The 22,328-nt window shown below is 35.0% G+C and overlaps 3 long non-coding RNA genes and 1 pseudogene across 8 annotated transcripts; 2 read left to right on the forward strand and 2 right to left on the reverse strand.

The window, feature by feature from the left end:
• The first annotated feature begins 7 nt into the window (after nt 1-7).
• Nucleotides 8-1,486, forward strand: LOC130504156 (uncharacterized). Its single transcript, XR_008941159.1, has 4 exons — nt 8-409; nt 492-605; nt 712-782; nt 868-1,486. It is a non-coding gene; the product is annotated as an uncharacterized LOC130504156 (long non-coding RNA).
• A 113-nt stretch (nt 1,487-1,599) lies between these two features.
• LOC108847018 (uncharacterized) lies at nt 1,600-3,702 on the reverse strand. Of its 5 annotated transcripts, none has more exons than XR_008941157.1 (5): nt 3,285-3,697; nt 2,700-2,899; nt 2,437-2,580; nt 2,105-2,267; nt 1,600-2,035 (listed from the first exon to the last, which is right to left on the reverse strand). It is a non-coding gene; the product is annotated as an uncharacterized LOC108847018 (long non-coding RNA). The 5 variants fall into 5 exon arrangements; XR_008941158.1 differs by having other exon boundaries at nt 1,600-2,032; nt 3,285-3,696; XR_001948860.2 differs by having other exon boundaries at nt 1,600-2,256; nt 2,445-2,580; nt 3,285-3,702.
• A 1,150-nt stretch (nt 3,703-4,852) lies between these two features.
• On the reverse strand, nt 4,853-6,895 carry LOC108846363 (uncharacterized). 2 transcript variants are annotated; one of them, XR_001948637.2, is made up of 6 exons: nt 6,369-6,895; nt 6,054-6,205; nt 5,799-5,846; nt 5,409-5,444; nt 5,212-5,321; nt 4,853-5,117 (listed from the first exon to the last, which is right to left on the reverse strand). It is a non-coding gene; the product is annotated as an uncharacterized LOC108846363 (long non-coding RNA). The 2 variants fall into 2 exon arrangements; XR_001948636.2 differs by having other exon boundaries at nt 5,799-6,205.
• Nucleotides 6,896-20,327: 13,432 nt separating this feature from the next.
• On the forward strand, nt 20,328-22,111 carry LOC130504157 (tropinone reductase homolog At2g29370-like; annotated as a pseudogene).
• Nucleotides 22,112-22,328: the final 217 nt, after the last annotated feature.

The following is a 22,328-nucleotide window of genomic DNA, read 5'->3' on the forward strand; positions in this document are numbered from 1 at the left end:
TATTTCTCTTCCGTAGTTGGAGGCCTATTAGTACTCTCTAGGTCGGTGATGATTAGATTGACGTCAAGTCTTGATGTTGCGTTTTGGTTAAAATCTTTGATAGTTAGAGTAACTTGTAGATCATTAGCTAAGATATTGTTCTCGTATCTTACTTCATTCATCACGTATTCGGTAGTTTTTTCAATAAGGTATGTTGAATGGAGGTGGTAAATCTCATGGTATATTAACATGTATTCCATGCTCTCAGTTATTAAGTCATTAAAATTATCTTGGCTGTCAATGATAGATGGTAGCTGAAAATCAATTATGGATTGTTGTGTGTTGGGTCTGTGGATGCAGACCTGAAGGGTTTGTTTTGGGTTTTGATTTGTAGATCTTGTTTGATGTGAGAGGCGATGAGATATAAGAGGTATGTTACTCATTGTTTGATTATTTGTGAAAGGATAAGGTTAGGTAAAATAGATTATTTAATTGTGTTCTTCTAACCGCAGATTCTCGCCTTTTTGCAATTTGGAGGATACACTCTTGTCAGAAACACCAATGATCTCTACAGGAGTTTTGGATTTGATACACAACCAATTCTCATTGGACTGATCATATTTCAGGTTTGTCATTTTTGGTTTTGGACAGTAAACTCAGAGAATCATGAAAAGAATTCACAAAAAGAAAACCACATACCAATCCTTATTGTCTCCTCTCTGATTATCGCAGCACACGGTAATACCACTTCAACACCCAGTAAGCTTTGGCCTCACTCAATCTTCTTAGCGTTTGAGTTTCAGGTAGAATCTTATAATCTCTTAGTATCCAATTAAAGTTTCCTTCTTTCAAATCCCTTGCTAAATATAAGTTAATGTTCTATGTCAGGCTGATGATTTTGCAGTGAGTCTTGGTTATGCAAAAGTTCTCTATCCTGCGCTAGTGTAGCTACATGTAGAAGCAGACAATGAACAGAATAACACAGACTATTTTCCTCAGAGCAATGAACACTGATGGTACTCAGCTTATCACTACTCACATCTCCATATTGTTGAGAGACTTCGAGCCATTGATGGACAACACATGAAGACAGATTAAATCCTTATAAGCTGGCCTGTTGTACTGTTCGATATGATCATTTCTGATCCAACCTAGCTTTGTAGCATCAACTTCAGGGAACCCGCTAAATTGAGTAGTGAAACCACTAATAAATAGTTGCATTACTGAGCAAGACAAAATTAGAATTAAAATTTTGCAAAAAGTTTAAAATTTATTGCATTTTTCAGTAGCAATTTTAATAAAATCTGTACAATGGAACGTTTGGAATATGTGATACTGAATCATCGACCAAAACGTTTAGTTACCAAAAAAATAATAATCAAAACTCATATATCATGTGGAAAGCAGACCGTATAAGAAACAGAGTAACTCTGCTTCTAGAGGGTTGCGTTCGCAATAGAGATAATTCCTGCTCTTACCACATGATTCCATAGCATACAAGATGCATCCTCAGATGCATTCCATTTTAGAATGCTAACCCCTAACGCTAGACGGCTATGAGTTGCGATCCAAGCTAGAACTGTAACACGATCTCTTTATAGATAAGGAGTGGTCAACATATTAAAAAAAGTTATGAAATGGATACTTTTTGGGTTCTACGTTTGTTCTCCACTTTAAAGAGAGCAAAACCAAAACAGTTCTTACAAATACAGATTATTAATTATTCTTCTATTATTAGTGCAAAGAACTCAACCAGCATACGTAAGAGTTTTAGAATGGCAAAACACCAAAGCATTATTTGATTAAATAATCGACAACAACGTCATAGAAAAGGCTTCCATATTCATATACCCGTACGGGCCTTCTTAGCAGCAGGCTCAATTGTCTTGAGCTTTGGATTCTCGGATATGAAGCCATCCACCTCAGGCAGGTTCCCCAGTGCAGATTCTGTAACTCTCGGTGTGTCCTTCACATTGTTGTTGCCTAGCTTAGAAGAAGCTGAGGAAAGTTAGCTGGCTCCAGGCATATTGTCTTTGGGCTCATCATCTTTTCCCTGCTAAAGAGTTTACAAACGCTTAATCAGTCAGCAAATATTGTAAATTTATATATATATATATCATATCACCATAACACTCAAGCCACCCTCAAATCATCAACATTCAAGCTTCCTGTGTTTGAGAAGCGGTCGTCTATAAGACAAAGTAGTATCACGCGACGAATCAGCAGTATCCACATTTAGGGAAGGAGCTCAACTACTTTGGTTAGCGTCTCCTGCACCTATGTATCACCTGACACATCAGTCTTCCGATTAAAAGCCTTTACTATATTAGAATAACTCTGAGAGACTATACGCAATAAGAATCACAGACTATACGCAATAAGAATCACTATGTTTAGCAAAATAAACAAATAATAAAATACAGAACTAAAATAAAAAAGATTGTTACGTGTGACTACCTTGGAACCTTCTAAGACGTTGGAGAGATTTTCATAAAAGCAAAATAACGCAGCAAGTTAGTCCATGGAGGAGGAGCAAGCCTGCATTCATACCGCATTCTATGTTTTCCTTTCAGATACTCAATTCTTCTCAAAAGTGCTATCCTGGAAAAATAAAACAACAACCTCAACACGATGATACATATTTTTTTCTTCCATGCGCAAAAATCGAAAACTTGTCTCACACAGAGATAACTCAGCTACTTTGATAAAAATGAACTTACATTGTAGCCTCTGCTTACACCAACCTAGGATTCGTTGTCTTCTTCATCTTAAAGTCTTATTTGTTCACCGGAACACAAAGACTTCATCATCATCTTCCTTAACTCTACGGAAATGCAGTTTGTCGGACCTAACCTCCGCCGTTTTCGTAGCTTCTCAAAAATTTCGATGATTAAGAAGATTTTTCAAACATTTCAAAAGGCTGAAACATAAGAGAAAAGATGAAATGAAACATTCACATTATTCAGAAGGATTCATTAATAACTGAAACTTATACAACTCAGAAAATCTTATAATTTTTAAATGTTATGATTCATTCCTCAAAGGCTTGGGAACTCAAATCGTTGAACAAATTAAAGAGTTATAACGAACAATAAAAAGTTCGGTATCTCACTTAAAACTAACCCTCCTAGAAGAGAAGAAAGAATCACTTAGGTCAAAATTTTTATCTATCAAGGAGCTCGAAACTTTAGAAAGAAATTAGGATAACAATTGATATTAAACCCCTAAACTAAAACGAATCACATATCCAATTGTAGTTATGAACACAATCGAGAAGGAAGAGTGAGGGAGAAAAGAGGATGGACCTTCAATTTTCCAGGGAAGAAGAAGGATCCGAGATACTAAGGAAGCCGACTGACATGGTTCTCTTGAAATACCTCGAAATTCTTCAGATTTGATCCGTTAGGAAGCAATCAAACAAAGCATGGAGTTAAGAGTATTCTGATCCATATCAGTACTTGATCTGAGATTTTGAGGTGGCTCACATCAATGGCTGTCTCTCCGCATCAGATTGATTTTCTTACTACACACAATTAAGGAGAGAGGTGGAGTGGATAATGAAGGACGTCAAACGTTTATGTAAGTAGAGATCCTAATAGTTAAAAGCAATACAATTTATGGCTTAGATTGACTGGAGAAACGTAGAAAACTGGCGAAGGTGAGGAAGAGGAAAAGACATGTTTGTGAGTTTTTGTTCGATTGCACAGAGCCGATAAACTCATGGAGAATTAAGCAGGTGACACGTGTCTCATTTTGCCCACCCTCTTTTGATGATGTGGACGCAGGAGCAGACTCACAAGGCAACTTTATATATATATACTAGGGGATTCGTTCGTATATTTCATTATACTGATAGTGTAAATGGGTTGTTCGATGTAGCTAGTAGGGTAGGCGAAGGCTGAATTCCGGTAAATGTTTAATAGAAATGTGCAGGAATAATATAAATGATTGGTGATAGTTGGAAGAAAGTAGACATTGTTAAGTTAAAACATAAAGTACAGGTGACGTCCTAAAACGAACAGGTAATTTGCTTGAGTTTTTTTAGTGATTATTTTGTTCAGATGTAGTCAACAAATTCGTTCATCCTGTTGAAGTAATAACACTCTTCGCATGAGCTGTTAATGTCACGATTGTGGCAATCTGTCCAGGGTTGCATTGTGTCAGTATTTTTGTCAAATATTTTGTCTTCAAAATGAGTTTTATTCCACTTATTGAATTCTTTATCATGGTCCGTCATTGTAAAGATCTGAATTGATTAGTACCCAGGCTAATTTATCTAGATATTTATTTTCCTTCGCAGAAATTGCTTCTATACAATATTAATATATCGTAAATATACATACTGTTGTCATAGTTTCCATCTGCTGATTCACGAAGATGGTTGAAGTCTTTGATTGATTTGCGGCATTGGAAGTATCGAAGTAAACCTTCAATGTAGTGAACCTTTGGATTGCTAGTAGCTAAGATCATTTCCAATGTATTTTGATATTTTCATCTCTAAAATAGAAGAATTCTATAATAGAAGTGATATATGCTCTAATGTTTTTTTTTAAAATAACAATTTCTAAAATATAAAAAAAAAATAGAGAAATGCTATTTATTCCTCTATAAATAGTAAAAAAATAGAGATATCTATTATAGAAAAAAATAAAAATGAATTAGAGTAATTTTACTTTTAAATGCTATTATAAAGGTAAAAATAGCAATGGGTTGAAAATACTCTAAACATTCATTTAAAAGAAAATTAATATAACTATATAGCATTGTGAGTGGTTCCTCTACAAATTATTCAATAGATACAGATTTTATAAATAAAATTTATATTTTATAATAAATTAAACTCTGAAAGAGTTTTTACAAATGATTAATAAAATAAAAATGTATTTTTATATATATTTTAGATGATGAATCGAATAAAATATTTTAAGGAGAAACCAAATCATCTCAGTTTCTTAATCTAATAAGATATTTTTTACAAAGACCCACTCAACCATTCTTCTTCTTTTTGGGTCAAAGAATCACTCAACCATTCACCATTAGGAAAAACTATCAAATCTTTATATTAAAATGTGACTTGGTCATTCTCTAGTTTCTTTTTGGAGGATAAATACCGCCCCACTTGTGCCATTTATACTCTCCTGCACCAAATTAGTTTATAACTAATCATTAATCACATTATCATATTTAAAGTTTTGAGTTTTTACTGCTCTATCTTGAGATAGGTTTAGTTACCTGACACTTATGCTGACTTCCAACTTCTGATTTTTTGTCACAACTATGTTAGTGTTGTTCATTGCTCCACAATTTGGTTTCTTGCTCCGTGGTTCCACCTTTTCTTTTTTCTTTACATTATTGATCCAAAGCAAAAATGTTTGTAAGCTCGTACTGCAAAGAGCCAATTCTTTAGAAAAATACCTTTAGAAAAATACCTTCACTGTTGTTTCCTTTTCTTCTTCTGAGTTATCCTGATCAACATTTGAACCCATGTAAAACCAAATAAAGAAAACATGCCTCACATTTTCGAAATCAGTATAAAGATCATAGCTCTCAACAAATTAAGTGAGTCAATGCTACTCACATCGCAACTCATCGGAAAAAAAAAATACTAAACGCTGCACTATTTAAATGTAACTAAAATCCACTTCATCAGAGTCGGGAGTCAGATTTATATTTATCTTCGTAATTTAACTCATATTCACCAGCTTTAAGGTTGGCCTTTTCAGCCCAGTGGCATTTGATTTTTACAATTCTAAGTAATACTCAATATAGAAGCATAACAAAGCCACAAAACAAACTTTATCACAGTAAAGTAAACCTACCATTTTGAGACCCATCATTGGTGATTTCCTCATCTCCTGAATCAAATTCTGGAAAAAAAAAGTTAAGTGCACCTCTTAGACCACAGTTTGTTTCAATTCTTTGAATGAATGGAAAAGGAGCCTGTCCAACACATTTGGTGAAACTGATCTAGAAGTCGTGATTCACAAAAACTTCTAGATCTTAAGATTTCACAAAAACTAATCAAACAATCTCCTTCACTGGAAGATATAGATTCAAAGAGGAGACACATGTACAATGGTAGGAGATGATTGACGGTGGCGCTGGTTGTAGATGAGTTTCTCACAAAAGTAAAGATTATAACACTGCTGCTGGGATTGTCTTGTCGAGGAATAGCATTTCGACACACATTAGCTAAATCTTCTGGACATCTACTACAATTTCTGACCTGCAATGCATGTTCAATTCAGAACTTGAGAATCAAAGCTTAACTTTTTGGATGATATAATCAAGGTACATTATAAAGTTAAAGCTATCAGTGTTCACAACGTAGCTTCTAATAGCAACATTGGAAGCACAAAGATGACAAATACTCAAGATATAGAAACTACCGCAAAGCGTTAATGATAGAATCTTCACTGGATTTTTTTGCTTTTATCGAAGACAACCTTCGGCGGTGGAGGAAACCAATCGTCATCTCCTGCTACTTCAATCACTTCCATCTCTCTCCTCTGTCATAGACCCGGTACGCCGCAAAGCCCATTACCGCTAGAAGTAGACGCCACACTCAACGGAGACGACTCGCACGAAGACGACGCCTCTGAAGAGTACGATGCATTCATGGAGATACCGTTTCTCTTCAGATGCGAACTCTGCAAGTTTTCTTCGCCGGAGATGCTGTGAAAGGTTAGGTTTTTTCGTTTTATCAGCGGCAACAGGCTTCTTTACCGGTTTCTGCTGCTGATCGAAAATTTCGGTCGGAGGAAACTTTTCCAGAATTGCTCTCTTTAACAGTGGATCACGACTAATAAGAATTGCTATTTCCAAGAGAGTAAGGTAAAGAAAGAATAATAAGAAAAAGTCGGAGGTCAAGAATTCGCCGGAAGAAGAAGAACATACTGGAACCCTAATCTAAATAAACCCGAGCGACGCGCCTAACAAATGAACAACGCGTGGGACTCACCTAGCCACTTAAAAGTCGACACATGTTGTCATTCCCCCCATCCTCTAAAAGAACGTGGATGGCTTGAGAGGCCAGAATTATCAACTTTATATATATAGATATAGATATATAGATTAGTTGGAATGACATACCATTTACTAGAAATTACTAGAAATTACTAGAGTAACACACCCAAAAAAAAAAAAAGCTTCATCTGGACTCAAATGCCCCGTTGGTAAAAAAATATCAATTAAGATAAAACTCCCATTCCTATTACTTGACCAAAAAATGGTGAAATCTCTTTTAAAAAAACCAACCACGATATCTTTCTCTTCTGTAGCTCCAAGAACCCTAAATCCCAAAATTGTGAAATCCTCAAACTTTTGACTCTCTTTAGTTTTCATCATGATTTCTCATCGATTTCGTCATCTCCGCACCCTAATCAACCACTAAAACCTTCGATTCACATAGGAGAAGTGAACCCGAAACCCAATCGACGAACCCTAAACCCCCTTTATAAAATTTTCAGCTACGTGAATCTTAAGGCTTTCATCACTTACAAGCTCCTCTCCACATCAATCAGTTTAATCCACCTATTTTTCCACCAAAGGTTAGTCTCTGTCAAACGATTTTTAATATTCAGTATCAAATGAATTCGATTTTCACACGACACAGAGTAGATAGAAGTGTTTTTCGTTTGTACATTTGTTGATATCAGTTGGGTATCGTCTGGGTCTAGGTCTTGGTCGTTTTTCTTCAGTCTTGGTTTGTAATACTTACTACATCTAACATTTCTTTTCAGACGGATGACTACATCAAACAGTGGAAAAAGATATCCACCAAGACTTTATGAAGAGGGGAAATCTCCATTACAGCATCGAAGCATGAATCATAACTGTCACTTGGCTAATTTGCAGATGGTGAAAGAAGAAATTGGTTTAGATGCGTGGGAATCTATTAAAACATCATCTGTTGGAGTTATTTTGAAGCTGAAAGAGCTGAATTATACCTGGTCAGCCAAGGCGGTTCACCATTTACTTACAAACCAATTGGTGGTTAATAATATCCATGAGATATGGAGTGCTATAGAAGGTCAGGCAATAAGGTTTTCGCTATATGAGTTTGGTGATATTACAAGTTTAAATTGCGAGCCTTTCAACATAAATGAAGAGGTGGAGATTGATCATAAACCATTTTGGGAAAAGCTTGGTGTTTCATCATGATTACAACCCGACTGGTTGATCTGTTTCATCGTCTTCATGTTGTCTCTAAAAGTGACCTCTACGCATAGACGGATTTTGTCAGATTGTAGAAGACGGAAGAAACTTTGTAGCTGTCGAAAATTCCCAATTTTAACTGGGGGTGTGTCACGAGTTAGCTTCATCAAGCTCTTCCTGCCAAGCATGTAACTCAATTCGATATTAACATGTCTCTTATCTAATCTGTAGTCTTCATAAACCATGTTGATCATATCTTCAAACCTTGTCTTATCACTGACTGGAATTACTTTGCTTCCTCTTCTGCTATCAACGTGAAACATCCACTTATCCTTCTCGAATAACCACTGCCACAAACGGCTATAACCTCCTCCATCAATTTTTCTTGAGATTAACGTGAAATAGCCACTTGTCCAAAGAACGTGATTGGAAGAAGAGGAAGAAGAATGTTTACGGCAAAAACCTAGGTTTTAATAACTTATTGCAGTTATGGTCGAAATTTTGGTTTAATTAGAGCAAACCGGAATCTGTTTATTCTAATTAGTTAACCAATTAATTTTATTAACCGATTCTGGATCAAAAAGTCTGCCATCTCTTGAAAGCCTGCCGTAACTAGATTAAAGTTTGCCATCTTTTAAAAGCTGCCGTAACTAAAAGAAGTTTGTGATCACATAGTTGTGTTATTATAACGTCGACAATGAAGCATACTTATTCTGAAAGTTTGTTGTTTGTAAATGTAGAAAGTATAAGTATGCCATAACATGAAAACAAAAATCTGCCAAATTTTAAAAAGTCTACGAGATAAATCTGTATGCTAGTACAAAATTTTCGACATATTAGAAAATCTGCTGTTATAGGATACAAATCTGCCACTAAAAGTCTGCCAACGTAAAATAAATCTGCGAGTGCAATCAAATCTGCCATCATGTGAGGTATACTTTTTCTGAAAGTATGTGATGATATTAAGTTTGCGATACTAAGTCTTCGGTAAAAAATAAATCTGCGACGGTTTATTAAATCTGCCATCAAGTATTGCAGATTTTTTACAGCAGATTTATTTTACTGTTTCGTTAAAAAAAAAGAAAAATTTGATGACATGCAGTAAAAAAAAAAAACTGTAATTTTTTTTTTAACAAAGAAAATAAAGGTAGTTTAGGCATAAAAACATTCTAGTAAATTAAAAAAAATCTATGTTATTCTAGTAATAATAACATAATTTCACGTTATTTTAGTAATCTTCCCTTTATATAACTCATTTTCTAAGTAAACGTACATTCTGTATCATCTTAACCAGTTTGAAACTTCCTTTGATAATTATAAACCCAAACTTCTAGATAGTCTTTTGTTTACTCTAGTTTTTTTTTTTTTTGGTTTCTGGAGGTCCAGTATGATCCACCGGCTTAATTTTCACTTTATTGTATTTGGCATTGGACCCTGTAGGTTTGTTAGAGCATCAGCAACGGCGTAACTCTCAGACTCGATAACCCAGGTAAGTGTTTATATTATTTTATTATTTTTAATTTTTGTTCAGTTAAAAAAAACAAAGAAAAAACAAAAAAAAAAAGCTAATCACGGGTCCCCACGTGGCGTGGGACCCGCGCACAGTTACGAATTTGTCGAAAGATTGATCCTTCGCTAAGGATTAAAGTGGCACATATTCTTAAATTATATGGATCCCACAGATTATTATAATGACTTTAATACTAAGGATTTTGTTAAAAATCAGCGTTGTGGGTGGTCTTATAACTTCCACCTTTGTTTTTTTGTCTTGTGTATTTTCATGTTGTAATCTTTGAAATGAAATTATCGATCTGTAGAGAATTTTACTTTAACCAACTATCCGATTTATCTCTCTTGACTAATTAACTTTAGCACATCTTTGTTATTGTTTGAATTTGTTTAACAAAAAGATTTGATTACCTAATTCACTTGCGGTACATCCAGAGAACACTCTCAAAGATTCCCTAGAATCAAGTGGTTCTTACAAGAGGTTCCTACACAATATTTCACTATTCACCTAGTGAAATATTTCACAATAAGCTAAAGATTTAAGCTTACTGAACTTGTGTACCCAAGAGATGAAACCCACCACTTAATCAAGAAGAAGTAGCTTTAGACTTTGACCAAATCCTCTTTCTTCTTCTCTTCAATTTTGGTGTAGATTTTCCTCAATTTTCTCTTTTCCTCTTTCTTGCCTCTTATCTCTCCAATAGTGTTCTGAGTGTTAGGAGGCAAGAAATTAGATTTAAGAATATATATGATGACTCCCTAAACTTTTGGACCTTGTCCAAAACCGCTTTAGTCTCATTTTTGGCCCAATAAAGCCTATTTGAAAAACTTTTCTCGCGACAGAACCTGATCATATATGCTCTGACCATATAACCTGGTCATGAATGTCTGACCATATATGCGTCTAACCATAGTTTACCTGACCATATAATATGGTCATGAATGTATGAACATCTATGTGTCTAGCCATGGTTCACCTGACCATATAACCTGGTCATGAATGTCTGACCATATATGCAAATGACCATAATTTTCCTGACCATATTTTTACTAACCATGTGCACATAATTCACAAATCTCCACCTTCTGCATTTGGTCACTTGCGCTTGTTCTCTTGAAACAAAAAAAAAACTTCTTCTCTTTGTCGATTTACCTCAACTGTAACATGAACTTGAGACGTTCGTCATAGTCTCAACTAGTGAATTATTATTGTAAAACTTCTAGCTTTACCACTTAAAAACAGATATATCACTTTTACAGGTGACCCTCAGCTCTAAAACCGAACTGCTCCAGACTTCCTTTTTAGACTTGATCCTCTGAAACTTTTTGTCGATTTCCCAGAGTTAACCATTTGAAGTTCTTGCTGCTCTAAGGTGAAAATCCATTTACACCCGATTATCCTCTGCTCTCTCGGCTTTCGAACAATCTCATAAGTCTCATTATCATCTGGAGATTGGTTCTCCTCTCCCACTGCCTGGTTCCACTTATCCTTCCGCGAAATGAGTTGACAAAACCAGCCTTCCATGTCCAGCTTGAAGAGAAGTTGCTGACCCAACCATCATCCCAATGATTAGGCTAACTACATTCCTTTTTTCCGACAGAAGGAGTGGTCATTTTGGGTGACATAATAAGATTCTCCAGATCTCCCTCAACCGGTCTGGTCCGGTATGGAATGAACTTTAAATCATGGAATCGACTTGATCATTATCATTAGACTATAGATTATAAGTTCATACAATCTCTACTCCTTCTAGCTTCTGCTAGTGACCTTGTTTCATCTATCTCCAATATTTCTGCTGTTGAAAAATCATAAGCTACAAAATCAGATCCTTTAAATCTCGATGGTGGTCTAATGACTCTTCTTTCTCTGTCTCGTGCCAACAAATAATCATCAAAGACTCATATTGACTCTGATTTTCCTCCTCCTCTTCCTCAGATTCTTCTTCCTCTTCTGATTCAGTTTCTGATTGTGAACTTCCCAAAGTATCTCCATCTTGACCAGTAGATTCACCACTTCCTGAAACTTCTTCACCTTGATCAGTAAAATCATGAAATGAACCACTTGTAGTCGGTCCTTGAATCATATCAATGCTAAAAGTGACTTTCTTCTTCTTAGAGTTAGTTGTTTCCATCTAATCTTGATCTTTATACAGCTTTTCTTCTTCAAAGACTACATTCCTGCTGATAGTACACATTCCCTCTTCCGGTAACCACACAATGTAACCTTTAGTATTCTATGGGTACCCCATGAAGAATCCGTTAATAGCTCTTGGACATAACTTGTCATCTGTTTTGTATACATAAGCAACACAATCAAACCGTCTAAGATGACTATAATCAACCTTTGACCCTGACCACACTTCTTCTGGAATCTGAAATTTCAAAGATGCATTAGGAGACATGTTTATCAGATAAACTGCAGTAGACGCTGACTCAACCAAGAACTTTTTCTCTAACCCAATTTCGGCCAACATGCACATGATCTTGTCTGCTGTTGTCATTTTCATTCTCTCAGAAACACCATTCTGCTGCGGAATATAAACACAAGTTTGATGCCGTTTAATCTCTTAGTCTTGACACAGCTTATCCATCAGATGGTTGCAGAACTCTAATCCAGTATCTGACTTTAGACACTTTATCTTCTTCATTGTTTGAATCTGATCCTGACCTTCCTTGAGTAATCATCGATGAATGTAAGAAAGCATCTACATCCCAACAGAGTTGGCTCATCCAAAACTGAGCCCCATAAATCATTGTGAATGTATTAGAGAATACATTTGGTAGTGTGTTTACCTTCCGGGAAGCTTTGCTTGTGGGACTTTCCAAACACACAGTCTTCACAAAAATCCAAAGTGTGGACCTCCTTTGCGTCTAGATAGCCTCATTTGACCAGAACATTCATGTTATTGAGACTCATGTGCCATATCCTTGAGAGCCATCTGTTTGTGAAGTTCGCTTCAGCTTTTACCACAGATGCTTCCCCCTTCACCATTAATCCCTGCAAATAATACAATTCATCCTGATATTTCCCTGAAATCACCTTCTGACCGTTCTTGTAGAAAGTAACAATGAAGTCTTTTCCTTCATACTTGCAACCACTCTTTTCCAACTGACCATAAGAGATGAGATTTCTGTTCATAGATGGCATGTTTCTCACATCGGTCAATATCACCATAGCTCCTTCAGAGTTTATAATCTTCAGCTTGCTCATACCTTTGACTTCACTGAAAGTATTGTTTTCCATCAATACCTTTCCACCTTCAAATGATTTGAAATCAAATAAGGCATCTCTATCTGGTGTAATGTACAACCATAATCCATCACCCATTCTGTCATGGGATCTTGTCACTTGTTGTCAAGATCATAGGAAACTCTTTTTTTTTGCAACATTTGCAGAATCAGCTGCTCTCTCATTCTTCCTTTCTTGACAATCTTTCTTGAGTTGTCCTTCTTTCCACATATCCAACACTCTCTAGGTTTATGTTGATTTTTTTGTTCTAGATTTAGACCTTGAATCCTTGCTCTTGGATCTTCCACTCCTCTGACCAGAAATCTTCTTCTCAGGTCTACCCCTGGCCGCAACCAAGCCTTCTGCGCTTGACTTAGCTTTACCAATGAGTCCCTTTTTCTTTAGCTCAACTTCCTTGGCATATGAAGAGCTGGTTACTTCATTCAGAGTCAAAGTTTCCTTCCCATTACTGTATTTAAGTGTATGAACCAGTGAGTCGAATTGCCTTGGGAGACTAGATAGAACGTGGATGGCTTGGTCCTCATCACTCACATTAGTTTAATAATCCTTTTGTAGAGCCTGCCACGCTCCTAGATCTGTTATCTCTTTCATCACCTTTAGTAAGATCATGTTGCTAAGAGAAGATCATATAAGATCTTTTTGCTATTTTATCTTTCTCCTTTTTCAGCAGATCAACCGGAGAATTATTAGCTTATGTGACCTCACCTTCATTTTCTTTTTCTTTAACAGAACTGCTGGATTCATTTTCCTCCAGAACAAATCCAAACCTGAAGCTCAAGCCGCATAAGCATTTTTAAACTTTCCCAATCCAAAGTTTTCTTGATCGTCAAACTTCTCCACCTCAAAATTACTTTTAGCTGGTTTCCATGACTCAGACTTTATCCTCTGCTGAAGTTGAACACCGAAATACAAAACGAGTAACCTTCAACCTTTTCAAACAAATCCAATTGCATAAGAGGTGTTTTTCTGGCTTGGTACATGAACATCTCTGCGCCGTTGAGAAATTCATCTGTCACTGCTCCCGCTGAATTTTTGTGTGCATACATCCAACTCCGGATCTCGTAGATATTGCCACCATGAGACATTTTGTTTTCTTTTGAATGTTTAGAATGAGAGAGTACACCATATTTATAGGAAATTTTTGAGTTTGGTAGGTGGGAATGTTACTACGCATATACTACCACAAACCAATTAACAATTATACCTACCTACAAACATTTATCACGTTTCAAAGGTCGTAAAAGTGTCGTTATTTAGATGCTAATTATTCGTTGTTTTGCAGTCGTAAATGTACAACAAGTTTACGACTAAACACAATGAAAAATATATTTCGTCATAATGGAGATGTAATATAACGTCTACATTATGACAATTTATTTACGTCTACCTTACGTCGATTGTCCTTTTCGTCGTAAAGAAGAGGTAATGTCGACGTAACTTTACGACACTTTAGTTGTCGTAATGTCTGGTTGTTATGACAACGTTTTCTTGTAGTGTTTTGAGAGAGAAACCAGACTCTAAAGCTTTGATACTTTGGGATTTACTAGTTTGTAAAGGGAGAATGCCATCTCTCTCGATTTAGAGAAGAACCTCTTGAACCCTATTTTTTGTCAGCAATCGTATTCCATGTTTTATTCAATCTCTATCTTTGTGTTTTCTTCCTTCATGGCTGAGTAGTCAGCTTTCTTAATCTAGGGTGTTAGGGTGTTAGATCCGTGAGCTAGACACAAATAAGTTATAAATTGATTGTCTTTATTCTCTGTTGTTTTAAAGCTTGCATTTAAACTAATCACTTAGTGCATGAACCTAGGCTTAACCTGTACATTAACAGTGTATTAGGTTGCTAGACATAACTTGAATGAGCATCACATCTCTATCCAGCGAAAGTAGATGTTATGGTGTTTTGTGAGCAGATCGGACTTGATTTTAATGTTTGTCATTGCATCTCAGTCCAAATGACAATTTAGGTACTGAGATTGATTGACAAAAGGCAAAGCACCACGACAGTGGACTGATCTATCTTAAGTGATCTGAGTTCTAAACTAGTGTTAAATTGAACTTGACTAATTGTTTGGCTTACTCTCATTTGACGCCCGATCAACTCACCCTATGCTAGCATTCTCTTTAATCTGAAACTCAATTCAATTCGTGTTACTTGCTGTTTATGTTACCTTAAAATCAAAACCATGTTGTTTAACTTAATATTGGTCTCATAGAAATAAAATGTAAACTGGTCATTTGGAATTAAACCTCAAATAATACATCTACACTATTAGTTTGCAGTAATAAAACAGTCAATTTTAGTGTATTGAACTATAATCTACACCACTTGATTATAGTTCGGTACACATTTTCAGTAAAGAATCTTGACGATGTGTGTGTCATTCTAGTTTTGAGACAATTCCTTCGATATATACACATGTAGCCAGGGCCGACCTATGGCATTAATCGAGTGAAGCGGCCGCTCAGGACAGCAAATATAAGAGGGCATATTTTAGTTATATATAATTTTACTTTCTATAAATAACAAAAATTTGTAAGGTTTTTTAGCTAAAATCATATTTATAGGCATATCTAATCAGAATAACATTTGTTAAACTTCTTACCAGTATCTATAAACTTATATTAACAAATATATATAGTAGTCAATTATATTTATTAATTTTTATTAGTAATTTTATTTTAGATTATATCTAAATCATAATTAAAAGCTAATTACAAATCAGTTTTTGTGCCTCCCAATATTTTAGATGGTGATGATTAGATAAACTATAAATATATTTGTAAGGTTTTAAAATAACAAGAATTATTAGAATTAAAAATATAATATACTTAAAATATTTAAAGGGACCAAAGAAAACTATTGGAATAAGAGACATATTCATTTTGAATTTACTTACGATTCTCATTCAGCTCGTGTTCCATCATCCTTGATTTCTCTTACTTGTTGTTAACAACTTCCATCAGATTGCTGACCTTTTGCTCAAGAGTAGAGATGTCAAAACAGGTTGATCCGTCCCGTCCCGTACCGCAGCGGGCTCATCTCTTTGCGGGTCACGGCGGGTCAGGCCCGCGCGGGCTGCGGTCTCCAAAAAGTCGTCCCAAGCCCGTACCGCAAATTGCACACTCCTTCACAGGCTGTCCCGCGGGACATACGTTAATGTAATGTATCCGATCCTGCTTAACACTGCAGGCCGCTCCAGAACACTTCCTGATGCTGCATGCTGCTCTAAGATGCCTCAGGCTGCTCCTCTACATAACCAAGTTCACATAATTAATATACATGAAATGTCTACAATGCAAATTCTTCAAAATTTGTAATATATTATGCATATTTTCTCTATTAAAAGTGCATATAGAACATGAGATGATATATATATATATATATATATATGAAGTCATAACCAAACAAAAAGTGCATGTAAAAATGAGGTGTTAATGTATATTCTATTCTATTGATGTAACAAGATAACAATGATAAGTAACGAGAGAACATAAAGAATAAAATACATATCGAAGAAGGCTCTAATCAGTAACAAGACTAACTCTTTCAGCTGAACGACATCATTGTTATAGAATTAAATAGCTTAGTCGATCAAGGCTCTAACCATAGCTTATTCTCGTTACCGCTTTGATCAGAGCTTAGTCTTGTTCATGTTATCTTAACCAAATAAAATAGTTATAGTTAATTTTGTCACACTCAAACATATTTACATACCAATTAAAGATAATTTCAGAATATGTTTTTCATTAGTTTATAACTTCTAAGTTCATAACCAATTTTTTTAGTTTTAATGAATAAAAACTAAATATAATCAAACACCAAAACTAAGCTGTTAATCCCAAAATTAATTAAAAACACCAAATTAAAACACTAATGGAGCTCAAAACATCATCGTCGGAGCTCGAATCATCATTGCTGAAGCTTTTTTCTTTTTTCAGAGGAAAGTCACATAAATTATCTTTTTCACTCTTTTTTTTTTTGAGGTAAAACAAGAATTGAAGAGGAAAAAAATGCGGGTCTTTGTAATCCCGCAGACCCGCATCGTCCCGTCCCGCAAAAGACCCAGTCCCGCAAAGACCCGTCCCGCAAAGCCCGCTAATTTGCGGGTCTGTAAAATCTCGGCCCATCCCGTCCCGCGACAGTTTTTTACGGGCCAGACCCGCGGTCCAGGTCCATGATTGACATCTCTACTCAATAGTTTATTCTTCTCTTTTATACATAGGGTTCTTCAACCAACTTACTTTGCTCCTGATGTGGTTTCTGAGTCACATTCTCCTTCTGACTATGCACCATATAGTGCTCTAACTTAAGTAATTGAATTCTTCTTTCGGAACATGCCTTATTCTTGAGAAACTGTATATTTTTATTCTTGAGTTTCAACCACTTGTCATACAAAACATGATACTCTTTCTTGAAGTTAATTCAACTTATGTATCCAAATCTGAGTCAGATGATGCACTTTATTCATCTTTGAATGCACCAAATGTATCGAGACTGAGCACGTCTTTCTTTTCTGATCAATTCTCACTCATCCTTAGTAAGGATTTATCTTTCTTCTGCTTCTCATCATGTTCACATTTACACTTAGGTGTTCAATTCTTTTGCACCTAAATTGATATTTCACTTCTGTATTGACAAATGGCTCGCCAGCTTCTTGTATATTTTTTGTTCACACAGATTTTTAATATCCTTGTATCACATCATGTAGGACTTGCTAAAGCACACAAATTATCTGAATCACATTTTTAACTCTCTGATTTTCTGACTTGTTGTTTCAGCAATTACCACTCCACTTCAGTATGATTCTTCACACTATCAAACTCCATCTCATGGGATTTAACCATACCTATAATTTAGTGAAAGCTAATTTAATCTATGATAAAATGCACCGACATTGCTGCATTATGAGATGGCTATCTTGCTGGGAGACACCTTAAAATTTTCTTCACTAGTTTCTTGTCTTTGTAGTCTTTGACGAGTGTATACGCCTCCTGAACTAGCAGACTGAGAATAGAACTGAAGTTTGATATAGATTCATGTTCTTCCATCTCCAGCTTCTCAAATCTTGATGTAAGAAAATCCATCTGTGCACTCTTAACTTTCTTAATTGCTTCAAAGTGTGTTTTCAAAATACATTATATGCTCAAATATAGTCCCTAATGAAATACTCTGGAAATTCAGAGGTGCAGTCATAATATTTAGGGGTCTAATCCATAAAGACTCAAGATCACTCAACAAATGTCAGTTTTCGAAATAAGCAAAACAAATATGAATGTAATGTAAACCAGTGTTCTAAAAATCGGTATAGGCGGTCGTCTAGGTGGTGCGTAGACACTAGGCGTTACATGACCGTGGCGATTACTTTTTAAACCATCTAGATAATTACAAATTATAATAAATAATCAATAATTTATTATTCATATATTATACAACTTATATATTATAATATATATTCTTATGAAAATAATTTTATCTTATAAATAATAATTTTACTATTATTTAGTATAAAATATTACATATATTTATTTTTATAATTTATAAATGTCTAAACCGTTTAACTAATAATCTAGGCGTCCGCTTAATTGTTCTAGGTGTTAGAATTTAGGTCACCGCCCGTTTAGCGCCTAACACTTTTTTGAACACTGATGTGAACAAAGAGAACTTTAAACAGTTTACGTTCGATTAGGAAAAGAGCTAGACTTAGGGACATTCTCTGATAAATCAGGATTGCAGATCAGACGAATTATTAAGGGTTTTTTAAAAACCATTCTTGAACTCAAATCATAATATTCAAATCAGTCAACTTTCAATTCAGAGATTATATGTGCCTAGATCTTAGGATTTCAAATTTCTTTGCAAATTCAATTGTCTTGACAAGAATTAAATATATATATATATATATATATATACTTTTGATAATTCACAAAATCATAAACCAATTTTTTTATGTCGGTATTTTTCTTATCTAAGATTATGTTAGGCAGTCAATAACACTTTCTTATCTATTAATATCATAAGACCTAAATTACATATTGTCAATCTAGAATTAGCGTTAATATAGATAAATAATTATAAAATTATTCTAACAATTCTGTCTCTAATCTTTTTTTTTGTCAACTGGTCACTTTTGGACCTTTTAATCCTCAAACTGAGATAAGTAGGGTCGAACCCCCGACGTCAAGGCCCGAAGGCAGAGCTCAGCAGCCACTAGGTTACGAACAACCCGACATTCTGTCTCTAATCTAACAATCATTTTTAACCTTAAAATCTTTAAATTAACAAACAGATTACTCAGGGTCCGACTGGTTCAAACGCAGTGGTTGCGGTTGCAAGAGTTTGCGGATGTGGGTGGTTGCGATTTCAAGCTTTATTTAGCATTTTGTATGACTGACACAACGTTTGAAAATTATCTCGTTTACGGGATATTTGTGACTGGTTGATTATGAGATATTGCAACGGTTTGATGATAAATTACCAATACATACATATTATAACATTATAAAAATATAAGAACAAGATATTGTGTATAATATTATTAATATAGTATGATTAATAATAATAATTGTTTATTTATTTAATTTTTATTAGTTAAAAGTTATAATTTTAATAAATGATTTTTGAAGATTTATATTAAAACTTTTTAAAGAATATTTTGTTGCATTTATATATGTATATATCTTTATATTTGTATGTATATTAATTGTTAAAAATTCTAATGAATAGCTAATTTAAAGTTTTTATAAAAAAAATTGCGATACTGTTTGTGAATTTAAATTGAAATATAAAATGTGTATATATATTTTTATAATATTTCCATTGTTAATTTTTAATTTAAAATTTAAATATTTTAAAAATAATTTTATATTTATTTATCTGCCCGCAAACGTTAGCTGAAACCAATTTTGATTTTAAGAGGATCGAAATGGTTTGAAGTGATTTATAATAGTTTGTATGATTGTTTGTGAAACGCTGTCAACTGCTACTAACCGCAAAAGCTGTATTTGCAGATTGTAGCGGAAAAACCAGTTGAATCAAAATCATAAATTGAATAAATTGCATTTAGAAATCAAAGAGAATTTGAATATTTCTCTCTACAAAATGAGTTATGATTGTATTTACTGAGTTTAATGAATTCCGTAGAGTCGACGTAGGATTGCGGTTTTACACCTGGATAACATTTTGGGCTATTATCTGAATCGTAGATAAAAATCTAAAATCAATCGAATGAAATAACAACTGAAAATTCTACAAAATGTTCTACCTAGATAAATTCTACAAAATGTTCTACCTAGATAAACACCTTAAGCTGCTCTATCACGTGATATTCTCGTCCTCTGAGCGTTATCACCATTTTCTCGTTTAATTAATTAACCTAGCAAGGACTTCCAAAAGACTTTCTAACACGCCGCCTTACATAGTTACATAGTACTGGGATAATGTGTGGTCTAGACTGTCTAGACTATAGTGGTGACCAAATAATGGTTCTCTTATCTTTATAAATTTTCTAGACTCAATGTTTTAAGTCTCCACGAAACGATCTGGCTGATAATCAGAAATGGCTAAGACAGGGGAAAGCCTGAGAGACAAACCAAGATGGAACCTTGGAGGAATGACCGCTCTCGTCACCGGTGGTACCAAAGGCCTTGGGTCAGTTCTAGTCTTCGATCATATATTTATATGAATCTTCTGATTTTTACTAGTTCAATGTTTCAACAAAATTAAAGACCTCGTATAAAGAAAAAGGCTCAATGATGTACAGACTCATATATTGCCTGAGTGATGTGAATAGGGAAGCCGTGGTGAAGGAACTAGCCATGTTGGGAGCCAGAGTCCACACATGCGCCAGAGACGAAACTCAGCTTCAAGAAAGCTTACATGAGTGGCAAGCAAACGGGTTTGATGTCACCACTTCTGTCTGCAACGTTTCTTCTCCTGACCAACGTGAGAAACTCATAGAAACTGTTTCCACTGTCTTCCAAGGAAAACTCAACATCTTTGTAAGTTTATTCTCTCTATCCTTCAGCTTGGATCCATAAGGGCAGAGCCGGCACTAAGTTTTACTAAATATAAGGATCATTGTTGGCCCCTTTTACACAACTAAAATATATATATATATATATATGTGAAGAAAATTTTCAACCCTGGGTCAGCTTTTACTCGAAAAGAATATATTCTTAGAGAAAAAATTAGTTTCTCTCTTTGAATTAAAAATATTATTAAATGGGAACCACAACCACAAAAATAGAAGAAAAATAGTGGTATTTTGAAAATGACATCATCTGTAGTCCCAGCAAACTATGACAGTTGATCTAACAACAAACAAGAAATTTTGGCCCTAAAATAATTTACATACCCCAGCTAATGGTCTATAAGCTTGTAATGAGAACCGGTTCTGCATAAGTGCCGAATCATGTTGTGTTTGGTTTGTTTGGGTGATATAGGTAAGCAATGTGGGAACGGGTGTTGTGAAGCCGACCATAGAGTGTACATCAGAAGAATTCTCGTTTATCATGGCTACAAATCTGGAGTCAGCATTTCATCTAGCACAGCTCGCGCACCCGCTGTTGAAAGCCTCTGGTTCAGGGAACATTGTGCTCATGTCATCTGTTGCTGGGGTTGTAAATTTGAGTCTTACATCCATCTATGGAGCAACCAAAGGCATACATATAAGCATAATCAAATAGTTAATAACCCTTTGCTTCTATTGAAGACTTACATTAATTTTCTCACTCTAGGAGGCATGAATCAGCTAGCGAGGAACTTGGCGTGCGAGTGGGCGAGTGATAACATAAGGGTTAACTCTGTTTGTCCATGGTTCATCATACTCCCTCAACTAAAGATGTATGGCATAGAACAAAACAAAACCTCACAAAAAAAAAAAGCTAGGGAAAATAGTGACTAAAACTACTTTTGATGTGTTTCAGTTTCTCATTGGTGAAGTAAAAGACAAGGTGGAAAGTGTGACACCAATGGGGCGTGTTGGAGAGGCAAATGAAGTGTCATCGCTTGTGGCATTTCTCTGTCTTCCTGCAGCTTCTTATATTACTGGGCAGACCATCTGCGTTGATGGAGGTTTCACTATCAACGGCTTCTCATTCCCTTAATTACATATATGTATAATTGCCAAACTGTAAAATAATATTTGTCAGTACCTTATGAATTGTGGACCATCTGTGTTGATTGTCATATTTACATATATGATTCTCCTCTAATGGTCGTGTTTACATTCAAATATTCAATATGTGTTTCAGATTTTAGCGGAATGATGTGTTTATTCCATATAGCATTTTATTTAAACCCATAACCGAGTTTAATAGTGACTCTCTTTATCTCGCTTTGCACGAGGAAACAATGTTTTGTACAAGTCTAGAGTAATCTAAGACAAACAAAACAGGGTTACTTGTCATGCAAGGTATCATAAACCACAAG

This window comes from Raphanus sativus, unplaced genomic scaffold (assembly GCF_000801105.2).
Source record: "Raphanus sativus cultivar WK10039 unplaced genomic scaffold, ASM80110v3 Scaffold1384, whole genome shotgun sequence".
Lineage (NCBI taxonomy): Eukaryota > Viridiplantae > Streptophyta > Magnoliopsida > Brassicales > Brassicaceae > Raphanus > Raphanus sativus.